Raw genomic sequence first — 7503 nt, 5'->3', positions numbered from 1 at the left:
CGTGTCAAGATCAAGAACTCCGGCTACCTTCCCTTGAGTAAGTCTTTGAGTAGGGTTCTGATATTCATTAGCAGCCATCATTTCAATAAGATCATAAGCTTCTTCATAAGTTTTAGCCCATAGCGCACCTCCAGAAGCAGCATCAAGCATAGGTCTGGATTGAGGTCCAAGACCATTATAGAAACAGTTTATTTGCATCCAATCTGGCATGCCATGATGGGGACACTTCCTTAGCATCTCCTTATATCGCTCCCAGGCTTCACAGAATGTTTCTCCTGATTGTTGTGAGAATTGAGATAGAGCATTTCGTAGTGCAGCAGTCTTTGCCATGGGGAAGAATTTAGTGAGATATTTCTGAGCTAGATCTTCCCATGTAGTAATAGAACCAGATGGTAAAGAATGCAACCATCCCTTAGCCTTATCTCTCAGTGAAAATGGAAAAAGCCTTAGCTTCACAGCATCATCAGAAACTCCATTAAATTTGAAAGTGTCACAGATCTCTATTAAATTACGTATATGCATATTAGGGTCTTCAGTAGGAGAACCCCCAAACTGTACCGAGTTCTGGACCATTTGAATAGTTCCTGGTTTGATTTCAAAGGCATTGGCTGCGATTGCAGGCCTGACAATGCTTGACTGGATATCATCGATCTTTGGCATAGAGAAATCCTTCAATGCCTTACTGTCTGGTTGTGCTTCAGGTTCTGTCATTGTTTCAGAATCAGAAGAAGAAGATGAATCAATTGCTTCCTTACGAGCTTTAGAACGTGTTAGCATAAACGCGACCCAAGTACCTGAAATAAAGAAAAGAAAAGAAAAGTGAGAAGAGAATAGAATCCTAGTCAGTGAATTTTAATGCACACTGATGACAAGTACATAAACTAATTAATTAACACCGAGTCCCCGGCAGCGGCGCCAAAAACTTGTTCGCAAAAATCTACACGCAAGCGCACGTGATCACAAGTAATATATTTGTTCGTTCCCACAGAGACTGGTGAATTAAGAATACGCACTTATGCAACAATGTATGAGTAATTTTCACTGCTAAGACAATTAACAAGGATGTGTTCTTTTATACTAATAACTAAATTTAATAATCAAAATCAGAATAGGAAAACACATGGGATTCTAACTTCATTATCGAATTCATCTAGAATTGAAATTTCTGATTAACATGCGACTGTTGATCCTAATCAGACAACACGAACGTAATACATGCCAACTCTCGTTGCACACATATCATACCAATCAAAATCCACAATTAAGACAGAGATCTCATGGACACCAACAAAGCTCAGACCCTATATCTCTATAGCGGTAGTGTAAGCAGAGAGGTTTAATAACAGGTCATCTATCATGATTACACAGGGTGATAAAAATAGTTCAAGTCTACCACAAATTATGCTTCATTCACATAATCCTATGTTTACATGGCATAGTTCTAAATTCAATCATCCACTCTCGCTTCAGAAAGAATTAACAAACAACTTAGAAGTTAGCTACGCTCCTAAGAAGAATAAGCACGGCGCATGCAAAGAAATCAACGTACGTCACAAAATCAAGCAATTAATATTCTTTACTAGACTACATCGATAAGTCCATTAGAATCCCATGAAGGCGGTTAGTTCTTAATCGAACTAATCGACATCATGGGTTCTAATGAAAACATGATAAATAAAAGACGAGAATTAAACATAAGACAATTGCTTGAATTAATAAATAAGAACACAACGTTACAGAATTGATGTTCACGATCTCGCTCGAAACTGTCACTTCCTCGCGAAGAACGATCCAATACAATTCACTAATGGGTTTTATTACAAGAGAAAAACTGATAAAACTATATTCCGATATTCTACGATACAAGTGAGGCTAGGGTTTTTTACACATGAGAAATTAGATACATTGACCAAGTCAACCGGGCCTTGACCGCTGCTAAAATCCATCAGAAAAGCTGCAAAAATCGGCCCGGAACAACTCTGCTGGGCGCGGCCGCGCTAAACTAGCGCAGGCGCGCTAGTGGGACAGTAGCTAGCGCGGGCGCGCTAAGATCTAGCGCGGGCGCGCTACTGTCTGCCACTGGCAGCCCGTTTCTTCGTTTTTTAGCTCGTTCTCGCGTGCATGCCCTTCCTCGCTCTAGTACCACTTCCGTAGGTGATCACGGTTGCATTTAGCACATGCAACAAGCCCTTTAAACCCCTAGACAGCTCTAGTGGACGAGTGTGTTCTCGTGAGGGTTTGTAGAAGATGTACCCACAAAATCCCAAGTCGTGATGAATCCACAATTCTCTATTCTTGCAATTAATGCACCAAAAACAACCTAAAATGAGAGAAAATCCCTTCATCACCTCAACTCGTGACCTGCACAGAAAAACACTAAAAACTCATCAAAAGACACTAAACACTTAAGTACAACCAACCAATTTAAGTGGAAATGAAGGCCTATAAGTGTGTATAAATACCACTTATCATATACCTGGGAAGATTATATTCCAGCTACCCGAATCCCATGTATTCGAGGAGTCAATGATTTGCTAGGAATTCCGGATCGAAGAATCGGTAGATCAAAATATGGTGCAGAAAAACCCAAATCGATATGAATGGAAGATGCCTCTTTCGCTTTTTTTTTTCTGGGTCAGTCGAGGGGACAACCACAACGTTACGCCACAAAAGAAAACTGTACGAGCCCCTTGCGAATGACCTAGAATATAGTTTACTACACTAGCCAAAAAAGAGTGTAGTATACTATATTTGCCCGTGGAGAAAGAATCCAAAAATAGAAGATATAGATAGTTAACGTAAGCATTCAATTATGCAAGATTAAATTGGTTGATATTATTTTTTGATGGTATAGACATATATTGTTGTTACCTTGCATCACCGTGTAAAATTGAAGCCTAATTGTATTTTGCGACTTAATATGCGCACAAACATATGTTAGTTTAATTACAGATTTTATACCATAGTAATTTTGAGAGAAACCCGTAATATCTGAATTTCAGGTTAGTAAATGGTGACTTGTTATGATATTACACAGATATATCACTAATAAGTATATATAGGGATACGTAATTATGTTTACTTAGCTTTTTGAACCTAAATCTTATTTAAGTCTTGGTATATTGTTAAATAATCAATTTTTTTAGATAATTACTTAATTTGCTTATGTTACTTCTGAACTAACGTAAAAGGGAGAGTTGAATACATCATTACCAAATTATTGATTTAAAATTATTTTCATATTAATTCGTTCAATATTCATTTAATCATAATCGAACTCCGACAAGTTCAAGTAATATATTTGTATTATATAAACTTGACGAGTGCTACAAATTCTAACACGAGGTTAGATGCAATGGCAACAATACTGTTAGGCCGAATAAACTCACTATATAAGATAATATAGTGAACACAATCAATAACAAAACACAAGTATAAGAGAATAATCCACTAAACTCTTATTCACAAATCACAGTAGCTTACAAATAATCTCTTAGTGATTTATATTTTATCACTAAGAGCTGCTAGGTTACACGAATGATATTCAATTGATAACTCATCTAGAGTAAACCCTAAGCTGTGTTTATATACATAGTTTCATGATATCTACTGATTGATTTACAATTATCTGCTTCCTAAAATAATCTAATCAGTAGCTATCCTTCTGCTGTCCTGATCTGCACAATCTCTCTTGATCTTTATCTTCCTTATTTGGTCAGATATGCCCGTGAAAATCAGCCGCCTGCAAACTCTGATCATCGTTAAACTCTGATCCACCTGGCAGTCTTTAAACTCTGATTTCCAGCTAAACTCTGATATTTGCTTCTGCACACTAAACAAGTTAGATACCTGTGACATCATCAAATATGTAACAATCTCCCCCAACTTGTACATTAGACAGAATGAACAAGTTCTATATATTTACTGATGATGTCAAAAATAATCAAGGACAAATGCATGAAATAATTAATTCACAGAACTAATTACAACTTACAGAACCAGTAAAAGCTAACTATCCAATCAGTCTATATCCATAGCTTTCCTTGACAAACTGAGTGATCAGATCTTCTTCAATTTGTCTCAGAGTCTGTATCATCTGAGCTTTGACAGTCTTCAATTCTTCATTGTCTTCTCCTGTCTGGTATATAGCTGATCTCAAGGCCCTTGCCTTGCATCTTTTCATGGCTTCTCCCAGTTGAATAGCTCCTGGTCTGTCAGCTTCATTATTGTAACCCAAAATTCTGGTTCCAGCTATCGTTTCCATGACAGAACTATTTTTCTCCATATTAATCTCTGAACCATCTTCTTGAGTTATCTTAGGAACATACTCTGCATCAGAACTTATCCCATAAAATCTTCTTTTCTCTTGGATAGTTCTTTTCAACAGCTCAGACCATCTCTTGGTTGCTTCATTCTTTATCTCAAGCATATAGTGAATATGCTCAAGCTCCCTCAGAGATTTTATCAATAGATCAGCTTCAGAAATTCTGTAAACTCTGCCAGATTCCAAAAATAAAGCAATTTTCTCTTTATCTTCTGGCCCATCATGAGTATCCATCAGAATTTGTACTGACTCTATTTTGTCAAGGTCTTTTTGTGTTACAACTTCTCCAGTCTTCTCAGTGAGAGGATATGGGTCTTTGAAGATAGTTGCAGCACTGGTCTGAATCTTCTCTTTCTTGTGACCTAGACCAGTTGTGTCCCTTGCTTCTTTTCCTCTTGTTCCTTTATCTCTGATTTGTGTGAACAAGGAGCTTTCCTTGTACAGTCCTGTACCAAGGCTTCCAAACAAGCTCTTCTTCTTTGATTCAGCTGTGTCATCTTGAGCCTTGTCAGAGGTTGTCTTTATCCAGGTGGTTTTTACTTCAGCTGGATTCAGCTGAATTTCCTTCAAGTTTTCAGCTTGAGCAGTGTCAGAGGCTAAATTCTGATCAGTAAACTCAGAAATTGTTGCAAACGTTTGTGTTGCTTCTGACTCATCCTTCTTTTTAGATGGAACACCATCTATAACATTCTTCCCTTTTCCACTGGAATCAGAGTCAGACTTTTTCTGGTAAACTCTGGGCTTGTTGATGTCAGCATAATTTACTTCACTTATCACTATTCCTTTTCTTCTTGAAGATGGTAATTTCTTTGAGGAATCAGTGATCTATTTCTTTTCATCAGACTTTGCTTTGCTGATTTTCTTCTTTTCTGCAGCCAACCTCTCTTCTTCTTTTCTAATATCTTCAATTGATACTCCAGGATTCTCTTCTTCAAATAAGTTCTTTGCAACTGCTTCATCAAAATCCAGTTGTGTAGGAGCTTTGTAGAATAATGTAGTTTCCTTTCCCTGAATCTTCACAGTATGGCTCAAGATCTTGGATTCAGGATCACCAATCTCAATCAATTGCTCAGAAAGAGCTCTTGATTCATTATCAGCTAGAATCAGAGGTTGAGATTTAGACTGAGTAGTCTGAGTCTGTTTTGAGCTGCTTCCAACCTTTTCTCTTCTATTTTCTTCAGCTTGAGTATGCAACACTATTTCAGAGTTTGACTTTTCAGAGTTTGACTTTGTGTTGCCATCTCTCTTCTTTTCTTCATCCTTTTCCTCATCATCTGACTTCTGTTGCTGATCCATTTTGCATTTGTCTTGTGGTACTTTCTCCCCCTTTTTGACATCAGCAGAGGTAAGAAATTTAACCAGCTGAGCTACTGAGGAGCTCAGATCAGCCAGAGTATGCTGCATTAAGCTCTGAGTAGCTTCAATGGATGATAATCTGTCTTCCACTGATGAAGATGGAGCTCTGTCCATTTTTCTTGAGTATGTCAGTGTGCAGACTTTGTTCTGTGCAGATATTGACTGAGGAATGGAAGAGGAAGGAGCTGGTGAGGGAATCTTGACAGGTGAAGATATTCTGACTGGAGAGATTTCTCTATCAGATGTAGTTTCTCTGAGTTGAGCAGAGATATCAGCTATCAGAGAAGCTAAGTCAGCATTTGGAACAGAGTTTATCTCTGTATCATCATCATCATCAGCTGCTATAATGCTGACTGTGTGAGAACACAAAGGAGCTGTAGCTGCTTCAGAGATTGTCTTGTCTGAGATCTCCTGAACAGGAGCTGCAACATGAGTCTCAACTGGAATCAGAGGTTCTTGATCAAACTCTGGAATTTCAGGTGCAGGTTGTTCAGGAGCTTCTTCTGATAATGGCACAGCAGTTGGTGGTGTTGTAGGAGACAAGGTACCCTCTGACTGAACCAGAGTTTCAGGAATAGGTTCTGACGTATGAATATCAGCTTCTGGAGAAGAAGTGGTTAGAGGAACTGTAGAGAGTGGTTCCACCATCACAGGATTAGAGACTGTGATCATTTCAAGAGGATTAACTGCTGACTTCAGAGGTGGATCTACAGTTAGATCAGTGATTGATGTAGGCTTAACCTTCTTCCTTGGTCTGGAGACAAGAGGTGTTGGTACATTTTCATGATCAGAGTCAGAGTCTGAGATTTTCTGTAAGAATCTTCTCTTCCTGGGTGGAGGAGAAGACTTAGAAGGGGATTTAGAAGATCTCAACACTCTGGTTGGTGAAGAGGAAGGACCAGAGGATGGTTGGTGGTCAGATTTTGTAACTGGCCCTTTTTGGGAAGGACCAGAGGATGATACATCTTGTGGCTGGTGGGAAGAAGAAGGTATATTCTCATCAGAGAATATGGGATCATATTTATCTGGCATTACCAGCTTCAAGTTGTCCTGTACAGTTACAGGAATAGCAAAAACAGGGACTTGTGGTTTCTTACTGTCCTTTTTAATCAAATCAGTAAATGCACGCTTGGTAATTTAAAAGGCAACTCATTACCAGCTTCAGGAATAGGAACAGTAGGGAAGCAATAAGAGAATATTAGCTGACAAAATCTAGCATAATAAACTATGTTCATATTCTTTGTTCTCCTATCACCTATAAATCTCAGAATAGAAGTAGCTAAATCAAACTTGAGATTGTGGATCAGAGAATACCCAATTTGTTGACTGAAGAGTGGTATAGCATCAAAATTGCTGCATTTGTTGGCAAATGCTCTGGTGATGCAGTCATAGAAGAAACTCCACTCCTTGCAGAGGTGTGGACGCTTGAGCTCTCCCATTTTGTCAGTGTTCCCGGAGTACCCAAAGAAAATCATCATATCTCTTAAAGTCTGAGTGGATACAGAGGAGTGAAACTTGTTGTGATTAGGAAGATGAAGAGCCTTCCTTACTGTTGCTGGGGACACAAAATATTCTTGACCTTCATATTCACAGGTCAGAGATGGTGAACCATGATCCCCTCCATCATCATATCTGGCAGTCCTCCAGAAAGTGAGCACTTGAGAAGGGCTGAAAGACTCAGGCTGAGTCAGAGTATACATGAGCTCACTATGAGCGAGGAAGTCCTGAATCAAGTGAAACTCTGATGGGGCTTCAAAGTTATCAAGAATTGCTGCATAATTGTTGGTCACGAACTTGGCACCATCGAATTCAAATGCAGTGGT

General features: G+C 38.7%; 1 non-coding gene across 1 annotated transcript; it reads left to right on the top strand.

Annotated features, from left to right (window-relative positions):
* Nucleotides 1-208: 208 nt before the first annotated feature.
* LOC135151893 (small nucleolar RNA R71) lies at nt 209-315 on the top strand. Its single transcript, XR_010290800.1, has one exon. It is a non-coding gene; the product is annotated as a small nucleolar RNA R71 (small nucleolar RNA).
* The last annotated feature ends 7188 nt before the right edge of the window (nt 316-7503 follow it).

Source organism: Daucus carota, chromosome 3 (genome assembly GCF_001625215.2).
Source record: "Daucus carota subsp. sativus chromosome 3, DH1 v3.0, whole genome shotgun sequence".
Taxonomy (NCBI): domain Eukaryota; kingdom Viridiplantae; phylum Streptophyta; class Magnoliopsida; order Apiales; family Apiaceae; genus Daucus; species Daucus carota.
This window is presented reverse-complemented; position numbering and strand designations above follow the sequence as displayed.